This window comes from Columba livia, chromosome 12, assembly GCF_036013475.1.
Source record: "Columba livia isolate bColLiv1 breed racing homer chromosome 12, bColLiv1.pat.W.v2, whole genome shotgun sequence".
Classification (NCBI taxonomy): domain Eukaryota; kingdom Metazoa; phylum Chordata; class Aves; order Columbiformes; family Columbidae; genus Columba; species Columba livia.
In genome coordinates, this window is record NC_088613.1 from 1,005,035 (window position 1) to 1,018,350 (window position 13,316).

The 13,316-nt window shown below is 54.3% G+C and overlaps 1 long non-coding RNA gene across 1 annotated transcript; it reads left to right on the forward strand.

The window, feature by feature from the left end:
• The first annotated feature begins 7,384 nt into the window (after positions 1 to 7,384).
• On the forward strand, positions 7,385 to 13,091 carry LOC135580685 (uncharacterized). The gene is made up of 2 exons (XR_010475592.1): positions 7,385 to 8,529; positions 11,897 to 13,091. It is a non-coding gene; the product is annotated as an uncharacterized LOC135580685 (long non-coding RNA).
• Positions 13,092 to 13,316: the final 225 nt, after the last annotated feature.

Consider the following 13,316-nt stretch of genomic DNA (forward strand, 5'->3'; position numbering starts at 1 on the left):
TGAAGCCCAGAAATACGTTTCAAGAGAGGCTGTGTCTGCGTGCTGGCAGCTCAACGAGAGCATTGTAAAGGGTTGATGAAGCACTTTGACTACGCTTCAGAGTTGGTATTATTGCGATTCATTTAAAACTTGACCCACTTTTATTTTCTATATTGGCTTTTTTTTTCTTAAGAGAAGAATAGTTGAGCATACCCAGCAAAACTGCAACACATGCTTTTGTTTGAGCCAAATCTGTATTTTTCAGGGAAAAACAAGTTGGCAGGTTTTATTCTCAGAATGAGGGAGAAGGAGCATGTGTATGCCAACACGTGAGCGCGTGTGAGCCCACGGGAGGAACCTGCCCCTTGCTGAGAGCAGCAGACCCGCGCAGGAGTGAGTTTGGTCTTGAGTTAGTGGTTGCTCAACAGAAATGACACAGCCAGCTCGGATGAAGGTGGAGCAGCCGGAGGGAGCGATGGCCTCGCCGTGTCGTTGTGGCCTCGCCGTGCCGTTGTGCCCTCGCAGAGCTCCGGCGGGTGATGCAGGTTTATTGCACACTAGTGTGATGCACCTTCACCGGTGTCTGCACCAACGGTGACAAAACACCAGTAATGAGCCGTGTTCGGTGGGAGGAAAACTCAGCACAGTGCTGGGTTTTCTGGATGTGACGTGCACCTCCACTCAGCTGCGATTTTACCTTCAGGGCACGAAAGGGAAACAGTTTTTTTTCACCTAATAGAAATGTTCTTTGGCGTGGAGATCAGAGTACAAAGCCCCCGTGTGCAGGTGGGTGGAGAGGAACTGAAGGAGGGGGCTCGCAGGGTGCAGGGAGGGGCTGGGGGCACCAAGACCCCAAACAGGCAAATACATCAGAGAGAGAAAAGAAAGGACTTGGTCATGACAGATTCACTGGTTTCTCCCGAGGAGCTCCCGGGAATCAGAGCAAGCCTGGGAGCCGGGGGGTGACACAGCTACACCCCCTGCAAAAACAGAACCAGCTGCTGCCACTGCTGCTGCTTTTGAGGGGATTTAGTCTTCTCTAAGTAAACATGGAGGCAGTTGATACACACCTTATAATTACATTGCTCCGCTCTGCAATTATTACATTTTCCAAGCTACAGCTGCTTCCTACTCATTATCAGGTTAAGGAACTTCTCCTGATAGTAACACGGCATTAACCCTGTAATTAAGCGCAGACCACCCAGCGCCCGGCTGCGGAGAGGGGCTTCTCCCAGCAAGCAGCGGCCGTGCCCGAGCGTGGAGGTGACTTCATGTGATGCAGACTCGCTTTTCCATCACCCAGACAGCTGCTCTTCCCTCCTCCTTTATTTTTAATGTAATGACACGATAAGAGCATCCTCAGGATTTGCCGAGCACCCGGCGAGGGGCTCTGCTGAGCCCTGCGATTCGGTGGGCACCGATCCCAGCGCTCCAGGGAGCCTCACTTGCAGCTCGACCTAACAGTTTGTCTGATGAATTTTGCATTTCCCTTTTGAAAGCATGGATTTCTTCAAATGAAATTTTTTGCTGTTGGAAACTCCTGTAGCCCATGGGGCATTGGCTGCAGCTGCTGGCCAGCAGCTTCAGGTTTGATGCTTCTGTTTGTGTCTCCATCAGGACAAGGGATCGTTTCTGAAAGGTGCGGACGTCCCCTAAAGCAACACGGAGTCATGCCAGGAAGGCTGTGGTGGTGCCCAACCACGACCCCCACAGTGCCCACCCGTGTTTCCAGCCCCAGATGTGCGGACACCAGCACTCCGGTTCCCACCCACAGGCTGCACAGGGGCCTGAGTCACAGATGGAGCGTGTTTAACCCTGATCCTAACGAGTCTTTTCAGCCGGGTCACTTTAAGTTTATTTTGGACCTGTTTATGAGAAAAACAGCACTTCTCAGCTCAAGAAGTTCAGAGCACCATCATACCCTCACCGTATAGTAGCCATCAGTTCGTGACACCCCAAGGTCCAGCGATTTAATGTACTTGGGAAGAACTTTGCTGCTACCGCTGCATCGGTCTGTGGCATAACTTGACACCTGTAATTACAGGAAGCAGAGCCAGGCTCCAGCTCCAGCAGCATATCTGGAGCGGGATCCTATCAGTGCAATCCAATCCGCCAAGGGAGCACCCGCAGGCCGGGCAGGTGCCTCTGGGGCAGAGCAGCCCCCGAGCTCGTTCTGCCCCCCAAGAGCTCGAGCTGCGGTGCACATCCAGCTGCCTCCTGCAGTTGCTTTCTTTGGGCTTGAGGAACAGATCTGGGAACAGTTCTACCTGCCAGAGCGGTTTGCAAGAATAAAAAAAAGGGATGGAACAAACATATTTAAGCTCTTGCTGTGCTCACCAGCAGCAGCAGAATCTGCTTCTGCGAGCAGAGCTCTGCAAGGCAAGGCACAAAACCCTTCGCAGGTGGAAGAGCCAGGAGGTCCTTGTCCCACCCTCACCTGGCTGGGCTGGAGCTGAGCTGGGCTTTGCACGTTGTACCAGCACAGCAGCCGGTGCTGGAGCAGAGCAGACACGGCCGAAGGCTGAACCAACGTCGAAGTGATGCCCTGCACAACCCAGCACCTGCAAGTCTGACAAGTATTCACGCTAAACTTCCCTGGATTTCTTTCATGCTGAAAAATCAATGGCCCCAAGGACTCTGCAGTGTGACCCCATGGCTGCCTCCTCGAGCCTGGTCCCCAGAAGGGATAGGGTGATTCCCAGCTCGGGGGGGCACTGAACCCCAGCTCTCCATCCCCTTCACTCCAGGCAGAGTGACACCCCGTTCACTGGGCACTGCAGGGTACAGCATGGGGCACGGGGAGGGCAGCAGCCATGGGTGACATGTGGCCAGCCCCAGGGATGGGGGAACAGTCAGCAGCAAACCATGGGTGTCCCGTGTCGTGGCCATGGGGGTTTTTGCTAGGTGACAATGGCAGCGCTTGCTCCAGAAGCTCCCCCTCTAATGGGACATTTCCCGTGTTGTCCCGACAGCTCTGGTTTCCAGGCAGTTTATCACCCACCTAAAAATCGATGACAAGCCAGAGTGAACCCGTGACCTGGAAGTATAAATTGCCCTTAATTATCACAGCGGCTCGTCATGCGCTGGGTGCTCCGGCCGGGGCCCTGAGCTGGGAGCAGTCCTGCCCTCTGACCCCGCTGCATTGCTCTTGGTTTAAGGGCTTTTCTCCCCATCCCAGCCTGCGATTCCCCTGCCCTGGGGATCCGCGGCTGCTCCCGGGTCCTTCCTGCTCCCTCCCAACCTCCCCAGCACATCTGGGGCCGCCAAGGATGGTGCCAACAATGCTACCGGTGCCACAGCCCCCGCCAAGCAGAGCACAGGGCTGGGGGGGAAAACATACCATTAAAGTACCATCTCCCCCCTGCTGGGTTTTATTCCCAGCCCTCAGAAACTCGGCTCCTTTTCTTTGTCTTCAGCCAGTCCATCTTTAAAATGGAGGTAAAAGATACCCCCTGGGAGGCATGTTTAATTAAAGTTTGCAAGATGCTTGAGGAGCGTCAGATAAATAAAGAGGGGCCACGATGGCACAGAAGTGTTCCTGGGAGTGATGGGTGCCCGGGGAACCAAGGCGGGTTCCCGGGGGAGACCGGGGGAATGCAGCGGTTTCTCCCCCGCTTCCTTCCCAAGCCCTTGGCATTTGTTTAGCCCCAGGCTCCCTCCAAGGTAAACGGGGCCGTATCCGACCCTGCCACCTCTTCCCACTCCAGTTGCCAGGGGCTGCTGAGTGCCCTGGCAGTTGAGCAGCCCTTGAAAGGCTCCTTTCACTGTAATTAGACATGTAAAAATGAAAAACCTAAGGAAAAGAATTTATGCATCTTCTAATAGCCCTCAAGTGTCCATCCAGCCACAGCCTTTTTTTATCCCTGGGCTTTTATTTGGAGAGTTGCTATAATTTATGTCATGCAATTAGGTTTTTGTCTGGAGGCTCTGGGAGGGAGCGTGAGTGCAGAGGAGGGGAAGGAGCCCTGAGCCTGGCAAACAGCCGGGGAAGGGCCAGCGGCTCTGGCATGTGCAGCCCTGCTCATCCCAGAGCCAGCAGATTCGGCCCGGCCTGGGACCCACCAGCTCCCTGGGCAGCAAGTATGTCTGAGACAGCCCAAAGTACGGACTGAAACAAGGGAGAAAATCCCCCGCTGGAGCCTGGCTCTGATGGGGAACTTGCAGGGGGGAGTGATGCTGGGCATCGGGTGCTGTTAAAGCTGCATCCTCTGCCATCGCTAAGTGACAGTGTCTTGTCCCCAGCATCACCGGGGTGGGAACCGCTCCCCCCTGCCCAGCTGGGGTGACCATCCGTGTGCAGGGGAAGAAGCGGGACCTGCTGGGGAAGGGGCTGGTGAAAGCATCCCAGGGTGCTGAGCCACAGCTTCTCTCCTCCTTCCTCTGGCTGGGCTGCTCCAAACACAACACGGCTGGTTTTCGGAGCGCCAGCCTGCATGCAGCAGGATAAACCCGGCAGATAGAGCCAGACACAGAGCAGAACACGCTTCCTGTGACTGTTTGCTTAAAATCACGTGGATTTGGATTTAGAGAAACCCACGACCCATTGCTTCTTTCTTTGCACAGCGAAATCCTTGAACTCGAATCCCCAGAAGAGGGGTTTTAGCTCAATGTCCACTTTATGCCGTTTTATTGCCCACGGCTATGCCATTTTCTGGCCACATGCTGCTTCCCCGGCCTCTGGCTGCCCGGCATCTGCAATAAATCCCCGTGGCTGCCGAGAGCCGGGGAGAGTCCCTGCCCGGGGCTGCCTGGGGGGACCCTGCAGGAGACTCCACCAGCAGGGTGGAAAAAAAGAAAAGAAGCAGAAACAGTCAGAAACCGTTGCTGCCAAAACATGCACATTCAGCAAACGCTGTATCTGGGGTATCAGAAGTAATCACAGCCCGGATTGTGGCAGGCAAGGCAGATCCCAGGGTGTGGGAGAACCCTTATCTCCCCCAGACCTGCTGAGTGACTGAACAAACAGGGGCCCCCGCTCCCCCCCAGAGCAGCGAGTTCCCCCCGCAGCCACACATGCAGGATTTATCCTCTCACACCAAGTATGAGCCCTTGTCCCTGTCCCCATCGCGGTGCAGCCAGCTGTGCCAGATGTGAGAGCCAGATGATGTTCCCGGCTCTCGGCTCTCTCATCTCGCTGTCAGAGGAGAAGCATCACCTAATCCCACTTGCGGATGGTGCGGGAGGGTTTCCCCCGCACTCGGCCTGGCACCTCCTGTGCTGTCCCCCTTGTCACAGGTCACCGGCACTTGTGGGGAGGCAGGAGGGGCTGTGCTGGAGATACAGGGAACCACGAGCGGGTGTAAATGCTGAACTGTGCATTCAAAGATCCTTCTGCCAACAAGGGCAGATGAGATAAAGGCAGCTCCCGTGCAGCGCTGCTGCTCCAGGGGGGACCGTGGGGCTCAGCACCCCCCAGGCCTCCAGTCCTGGGGAGGAAAATATTTTAGTAAAATAGAAATTGGGTCATATCCCCTTGACTGTCTGAGTAAATGGGACAGTGTGTACATTTGATTTACCTTCCTACAGGGCAAATGTAGTGAACATGTAATAAATCATTTCTGCAGCTGCTGGGCAAGCCTCCTGCTGCAAACCCAGCAAAATTCATGCATGCTAAACCTGCCCTAATTACAGCTCTGTCTCCTTTTTCTCTCCTCCCAGCTCCTTCTCACACATCCATTTGCTCACTTGTCACTCTCTGCCTTGCTCCTCCTTTTCCCCATTTGCTCCCTCCATCACCTTTGCTATTTCCAGTAGGACACCCTGATCACCACCAGCACCACTCAAGCTTTAGCTCCAGATTGGCTGATGCCAGTCGGGATGTGACCACCAACAATGAAGGTTTGGAAACCTCTTGCGTCCCTTTGGGAGCACGTGGTTGACACATTCGAACCTTCTTTTTGGCTCTTTGAACCCAAGGTTTCCTCCTCCTCAAGGCAAAGCTGAGGAATCCTCTCAATTCTTTGGGACAGCAGCAGCCAGGGAAGGAGCTCCTGGGGAGGTGACTTCCCGTGGGTGCCCATGGGGGTCTGGGCAGAACCAGATCTTGTTCAGACCTGAGGTTTCTCACAGCACTTCAGACATTAGAGCAAACAAGCTGTGTCTGCAGTCGTCAGGACAAATGACAATAGTCTTAAATTGCAGCAAAAAGGATCCAGATTGGTGTTTACAAAAGCCTTTCTAAGGATAGCAAATCGCTGGAGCAGCTTGCCTGGGACAGTGCCAGACTCCCCAGCACTCCTGTCTTGTGGGAGCATTAGAAAAAGAGATGCTGGGAATCGATGAGGAGGAGCTGGCCCTGCCTGGGGAATGGGACAGGGTGGGGGGGGCCCTGCGGACCCCCAGGACACGGCTCCCAGTCCATCCCCCTGGGAAAGGCTGGTGAGACACAGCCTGGGGCTGGTTCCCAAAATCACCTTGCCGAGCAGAGGCAAGATGAGAGCAGAGACACGCACAGGAGCCCCATGTTCCTGCCTCTAGCCACGTTTCAGCTTTTGGCCCTGGGGAGCAGCGGGGGGACACGGCCTGAGCACCCGGGTCACTGTGGCACAGCGGGTCCCAGGCAGCCGCACCCACCAAAGGATGCACCAGCATCATAGAATCAGCAATGCTTTCTGCAGTGGAAATGCAACTGCGGACACGTTTGCTGCCCCAAAGCAGAAGGGAGCAGCACGTCTCCTTGGCGAGCAAGATAACCTGCCCTCACCTTGCAGGTAGCAGGAGAAAATGGGATCTGAACTCCCCCCAGTTTTCTGCCATCAGAGCTGTGGCTCCCAGCTGTCAGTGCTGTGTTCCCAGCCCTGCAACACATGTGCTGGTCCTGCCTCTCGAGCTGTGGGGACCTCCAGGTCCTTAAAATAATCCCAAAGAAACAAACAAACAAACAAACACAAAAATTAGTGCCAAAAGCAAACTCAGAACAGGCCTATTCCAGTCATTTTCTCCAGCAGAGTCTATTCAAAGAGCAGAGAGAGGATGACATGCTGGGCCAAGCTAAACACCCCTGCAACACATTGCAAACAATAGCTTCACAGAGCACGGAGCCAGAGGCAATCATTGTGGTCATTTACTCTGATTTTCTGCAGAACATATGCCATGGCACTTCCCAGAATTCATTGTTTAAACTAGGCAAGACTTGCAGGAAAACATTCACTCCTGACTTAAACTTTTCCAGGGTGGGAGGATGCACTGCAGAACAGCACCAGGGAAGAGGGGAAGGTTCTTCCTTTAACCAGATTGAGGACTCTGTGTAACTAGAGTAAAAACCCCACATTGACTGGAAACAGCAGCTCCAGGGAGATGGAAACTATTTGTAAATTTGGGCTGAGACCAGACTTAACTGAGCTGGGCATTCTGAGCACAAAGTGTTTGGACTTTTCATCCTGAGGTTAATTCTCTGGAGAGAGAAAGGGGGCAAAGAAAAAATGCCAGCACCTAAACCAAAATATACATCCTCTCTTCGAGCTTGGGGGGATGCCCCCTCCCTATGATTTGCTCTGAAATTTGCCAAGCTATCTTGCTCTTAGCCTGGGGCAAGGGAAAGGCATTTGACTCATCAAAGTATTTGCCTCCATTTCCCATCTCTCCTCAGCTGAGATGCCAACTAATAATTTCTGTTGCACTCTTCATTTCAACACCCCATTTTCTAATCCTCTTCCCTGATTGACATCTCTGGTCAACAAACATGGTAAAGCCGGAGAAAGGCATGGAAATCAAGACACTGTTTGCCCAGAGTTGCACATGAACCTGCCTTTGCTCGCAGTTCCAGCCCATGGCTTAATCCAAACCAAGACCCAGCCAAAAATATCCCCACGTCCAGGGGGACAGAGGAATTTTTCCTGCGCCTCAGGAATGTGGGCATTGCTCTGCAGCACAGGGTTTCTCCACAGCCGACCGAGACCTGAAGCCGACACCACTGAAGCTCTTGCACTGAGCGGTGCTGGAGCCGGGGAAGTGTGCGCAGGGGGTGGGCGATGGGGCTGCAGCCCCGTGCACGCCAGGAGGTGCACACGGCGGGTTCTGGAATGTGTTTCGGATCTCCTCCTCCTCTTCCTCAGAGCTGCAACTCCTGTGAGCAATGTGCTCTTCTCCCACTTTGGCACAGCAAGGTCAGAAACGGGAAAGAAGCCCATTTCCCTTCCAGTGTGCCTGGTCACTTGAAAACCAAGGGAAACCAGAGGAAGGAGCAAAAATAAAGGACATAGGGCAGCTCCGACCAATTAAAGGGCAAAGAGTAGGCAAGGGGAGGCAGGCTGGGGAACAAGGAGGTTATAAGCTGTTGCCAAACCACTGCAAACCCAGTGACAAGATTATACTTGGATGAGGCTCCTGGAAAAACCAGCTGAAGGAGGGAGGCGAATGTGGCCGGGGATTAATGAGCCTGAGATCCACCGACAGTGCCCGGTGGCTGCTGGAGACGACAGACAGGCCTGAGTCAATGCGCTTGGAGAGATGCAGCTACTAATCCAGCGGCACGGGGGCCTGGAGAGAGGCAGACAGACAGACAGACGTCGTCCAAACCACAGGACACTCCCCAAGGCCTTTCCCACCGTGGTGAGTGAACCTGCCATCCCTCCTGCCCCGGGGATCCGCTGACCCCCAGCCCAGCGGGATGGGGAACGGGGTGGTTTGAGGCTGGCAGGAGCCGAGCCAAGAATCTGGCTTAGCAGGAATAACGATGGGCAGATGCACAACTTCATCCAAAAGAAGCTCAGCGTGTGTGTTCATCTGTGAGCAGACAGGGAGAAGAAGGTAAATAGTGTGGTCGAGGTGCAACGTAGGGACCTTTTCCTAAGGCTGGGGAAGAAGTCAGTGTCACTGGGTACCATAGAGCCTGGGGTCCCCCAGAGGAAAGAGGTCATGGAGGGGATGGGGTGAGATGGGATGGGGTGGGGTGGGGATGGGATGAGGATGGGGTGGGATGGGAATGGGATGTTCTGGTTTTCCCCTGCAGCAGCATCTCTGGTAGGTTCAGGGAGATGCATGTGAAGTGCTCTCTTCCCCCATCACTCCCCAAACCCTATGAGCCCCTCTGTCACCCCAGCTGCAGGGGGGACCCCAAGAGCCAGCAAAGACCAGTGCCTTCAGAGGTCACCAAGAGGAACTAGGAGCAGGTTGGTGGAGGTTTGTTTCCAGCAGGAGCCGGCTCTGGCCGGGCAGAGCCCACACACGCAGAAGCAGCTTCTCTGGGGTGAATCGCGGCTCGGGCAGGACCCGGCTACTGCAGCCGCCCTGGAGAGGCTGAACCCAGGAGCTCTGTAAACAGCCTTTGAGGACAGACAAGTTCTGAAAGATGCAAAAACCAGGCCCAGCAGTAATTCCTCAGCAATGACATCCTTGCAGCAGGAAAATCTCTTTTATTAAGGGAAAACCACTAAACAGAAGCACTGGTTTCAAAGAAATAACCATACAAAGCCCACCAGAGCCAGGGAAGCCAAAGGCCTTCCCCGCAAGCCCTGGGCTACTTCCAAGGGGCTGATGGGTGTCAGATGCCCGTCCAGTTTTCAAACACACCAGGCTCTCATTTTTAAAGACAGAGATTCCTGAATCTTGGGTAAGAAACATCAACATCAGAGCCGCCTTCCTCACCCTGATGAAAGGCAAGCAGATCTATTACTATTTTTTCAGTAAATGTTTTTGCTGGCTACAGGACCCACTGGCTCTTCAAAGGCAAGTGAAAATTTGGTTCCATCCAGCTGTTCCCATGCACTGGGAGCGGGGCCGAGGTGGGAAAGCGGGGCTGGCCAGGCTGCCATGGAGCAGGAGACCAGGCAATGACAGAGTGGGGAGTAAAATCCATCCATCACCGCTTGGGACCTTCCCTGCCCCCAGGTCTCGCCTCTTGCCAAGCCTGCAGCCGCACACCCAGGCTCTCGGAGCCGAGAATCAGCGCCACAAACCCTGCCTGGGCAAGGGGGTCGGGGCTGAAATCTCCCCCACCCTGCAGCAAAGGCAGCACCAGCTCTTGGGGGGCTCGTTGTGGACACCCATCCCCAGCCTTGGCTTTGACCCATGCTGGATGCTGCCCTTTCCAAACCATTGGTGATGGAAACTCATCCGAACTCAGTCCTACTGCTGCTTTCCCTGGCTGGAGGATCCTTGTCCCCCACGATGCTCACCCGCAGCTTCACGCACGTGTGTCACTCCCATCTCTGAAAACTCCTCTTTGTAAGCATGGCCGTGCAAAATATTTCCGACAAACAGTCCTGACACACACAAAGAGACACTTAGGACTCACAGTCCTTTTTCTCCAAGTTCCTTATTTATAGCATAACAGCTCTCTTGGAAACCACCTGGATATCATTACCCCAATTTCACACAGGGGATAGCAGAGATGGAGAGAGGTAAGCTTGACCCAAGCAAAGTCAGTCAGCGACTGCTGGAAAAAAAGCCATGCTAGTACCTCTGCCAAGCCCTGACCTGGTGCCCCGTGCACGAGGATGTGCAGGGCAGCAAGGCGTCTCCTCACCCATCCACCCGGTTATTCACCTGGAGCCTGAGGTGCAGGGTAATTAAAAGATTTGTCCAAAGGTTTGCCCAAAAAGCCATAGAAAGGTAATGGCAGGGCTAAGGTTTTTTGAGTCCAGGTCCCCCGACTGCAAAAGCATCCTGACTGCATCTCACATGCCTGAATATTCATGGGAAATCAGTGTTAACAGCTCAGCCAGGGAGCCTGACAAAGGTCTATCCAGATGCTTTGCATCCTGGCCTGGGTATCCACATGGGGCTGCTGTGAGTGAGCGCAATGAAGAAAATTAGATGAAACCTCAGCCGACAAACCTGACAGTGGCCTAATTTGGAGAGGCAACATGCTCCAGGCTGTGCCTGCGGAGCCGGGAGAGCAAACGTTCCTAAATGCTCGAAAAATCCCTCAATTCTGCTCCCTGGCCCCAGGAGACTCGAAGCCCCGGGAGTGTCTCCGAGTGCTTCATCCAGCCACGTCCCCCTGTGACCGCGCGGGGCCGGATTGGAGCGGTCTGCAGGGAGCCGGCCCGGCTGCCGCGGGGAGCTGCGCGTCGCTCCCAGCTGATTGCTGGTGACGAAGCAGCGCGGGGCGACAGGATGATGCTGCAAAAATCGACGGATCGCTCAGCCCCTCAGGAACACAGAGATGTGGAGTCAACCCGCACTCCTGGGCACCTGCCGGGACGGTCCTGAAGCAGGAGGAGAAGCCAGATTCACTGGCGACGGATGCACTCGGATGCTTTTGCTCGTTCTGCCTCACACTCTGCAGCCCTCCGGGTCTCATCTGTTAGCTCTCCTACCATCCATCCACACGCTCTGTGTCCTCCCTGTGCCTGTTAACCTTGTGCATATTTTTAAATGATGCCATTTCCTTTGGCTTGCACAGCATTTTATTTGTTCTTTATAGCACCGGTCTCACACAGGGTTGGATGTTTCTTGGAGAGAAATAGCTGCTGCTGGCAGCAGGGAGGGGAGGACGGGCTGGCTCCAGAGGCAATAACCCTCCTCGCTTTGACATTGAGCCACCGAAGGCCAAGTGCCCCCTCTCTGCCTGGAAAATGGGGACGATAAAATTCACCTGGCTGCTGGAGGAGCTGAGAGGGTGCATTAGCCCTTTGAGACAAAGAGCACTTTTTTAGGAGGTGGCACTGCAAGTGAGCGGGCTGGGGAAGAGGCGCATCATACACGTCTTTTCAAAAAGATGGACCCAATTTCAAAGCAAAATGTTTTCAAATCGGGTCCAGCTTTTTGAAACATCCCGCAAATGCTCATATTATGAGCACATCTGGGGTGGGCAATGTTCCCATGCCTTCGGACCAGCTCCAGCCCGTGTTACAGACACCAGCTGTGATGCCCAAGGCAGAAGGGAGACTTCTCCACTGTCAGGGGTCTTGGGCATTTGTTTAGCTAAATTCAGCCCAAATTCATTTACACATCTGTTCCCTCCACCCTGCAGGAGTCACAGCACTGCTCCCATGCCAGCAAGGACAAGGAGGTGACAAAACACCCTGGCACTCACTCTTTTTCCTTCAAAGAAAGTCGCAAGGGGTGGTGGACGCTGCCTTTCCATGCTCGGTGATAAAGAGGCGAGGAGAGCCGGGTTCAGCTCCTTCCCACCTCCCACAGCAAAGAGGGGAGCGTGCAGCACACCGAAGGGTTTCCAGCCGGGATTGCTCTACTCGAGATTTCTTTTTCTCCCACACAACGTGCCGTCCCGTCTGCAGAGAACCGCCGGGCAGAGAACCGCCGGGCAGAGAACCGCTGGGCAGAGAACCGCTGGGCAGAGAACTGCTGGGCAGAGAACCACCGGGCAGCCGCCTTTCTGCTTGGTGACCTGCCCGGCGTGAACTTTCGCCAAGCCATGGGGCTGCCGAGGGATGGGGGAGCTCCCCTGCCCCCGACCAGCACCCCCGAGTCCCCAGAAGAGCTGCTGTGGTTAATTATGAAGCGATCATCAGCCAGACAGCTCTTTGCTGTCCAGGACAAGCTGTGAGCTCAGCCCCAACACTTGTAAAGCTTCTTGCCCCTTGAGCCTTGTTTTGCATTATGGCACTAGCTAGGAGGCAGATTTTTACTAGATTATAAATTATATTTCTGCATAAAGCTTTACATCTCTGCCTGCAAGTTACTGTGTTGTGGAACACCATTAGGCTTTTGTGATTGTGCCCTGGCAGTTCCCTTTGTGCCTCCCCCTCCAGCAAGAAAAACCCGGGTTATGGAGCAGTCAGGATGCAACAAATGCAGCACAAGTCCCAGGTGAAACGTCTCCAGATTTCTGCACGGTGGCAGACCCCGAAATATGTACCTGGAGCTGGCCTGAGCCAGCTGGGCAGCCCGGGGAGGAAGAGCAGCTAATGGATCCCACCGGCTCTCACTCAGCAACAAACACCAGTGAAGTGCGAGAGACTAATTGGACATTTAACCTAACGCTGGCACAGGAGGCCTCGTGCTGGAGCTGGAGAGAGGGAAGAAAGATTCACTCCTCAGCTGCAGCTCCTCTAATAAGCCCTTTGCTGTAACCAGAGACGCCCCGTGTGCCCCACGTCTTCCTACAGACAGTTCTCACCCGGGGGGATGATCGCTGGGTGGACGAAGAGGAGGAGAGAGGAGCTTTATGAGAGCTGACAGGAATAAAAACATTCCCCGGTCTGGTTCTGTTTGTCTTTTTTTGTTAGCTTTTCTCCCAGTTTTTAATTTTTTTTTTTAATTCTCAGAGAAAACCAGGTTTTCGAAGATTTCAGCTTTCCCTGCGGCACTCGAGACGCAAATGTAGCAGCATCAGCCGTCTCCATGCAAATGAGCAGAAAGCAAATGTCACCACTATTTCTCACATGCCCACGGTGTGCCTGGTGATGCACGGCTGCACCCAGGAGCAA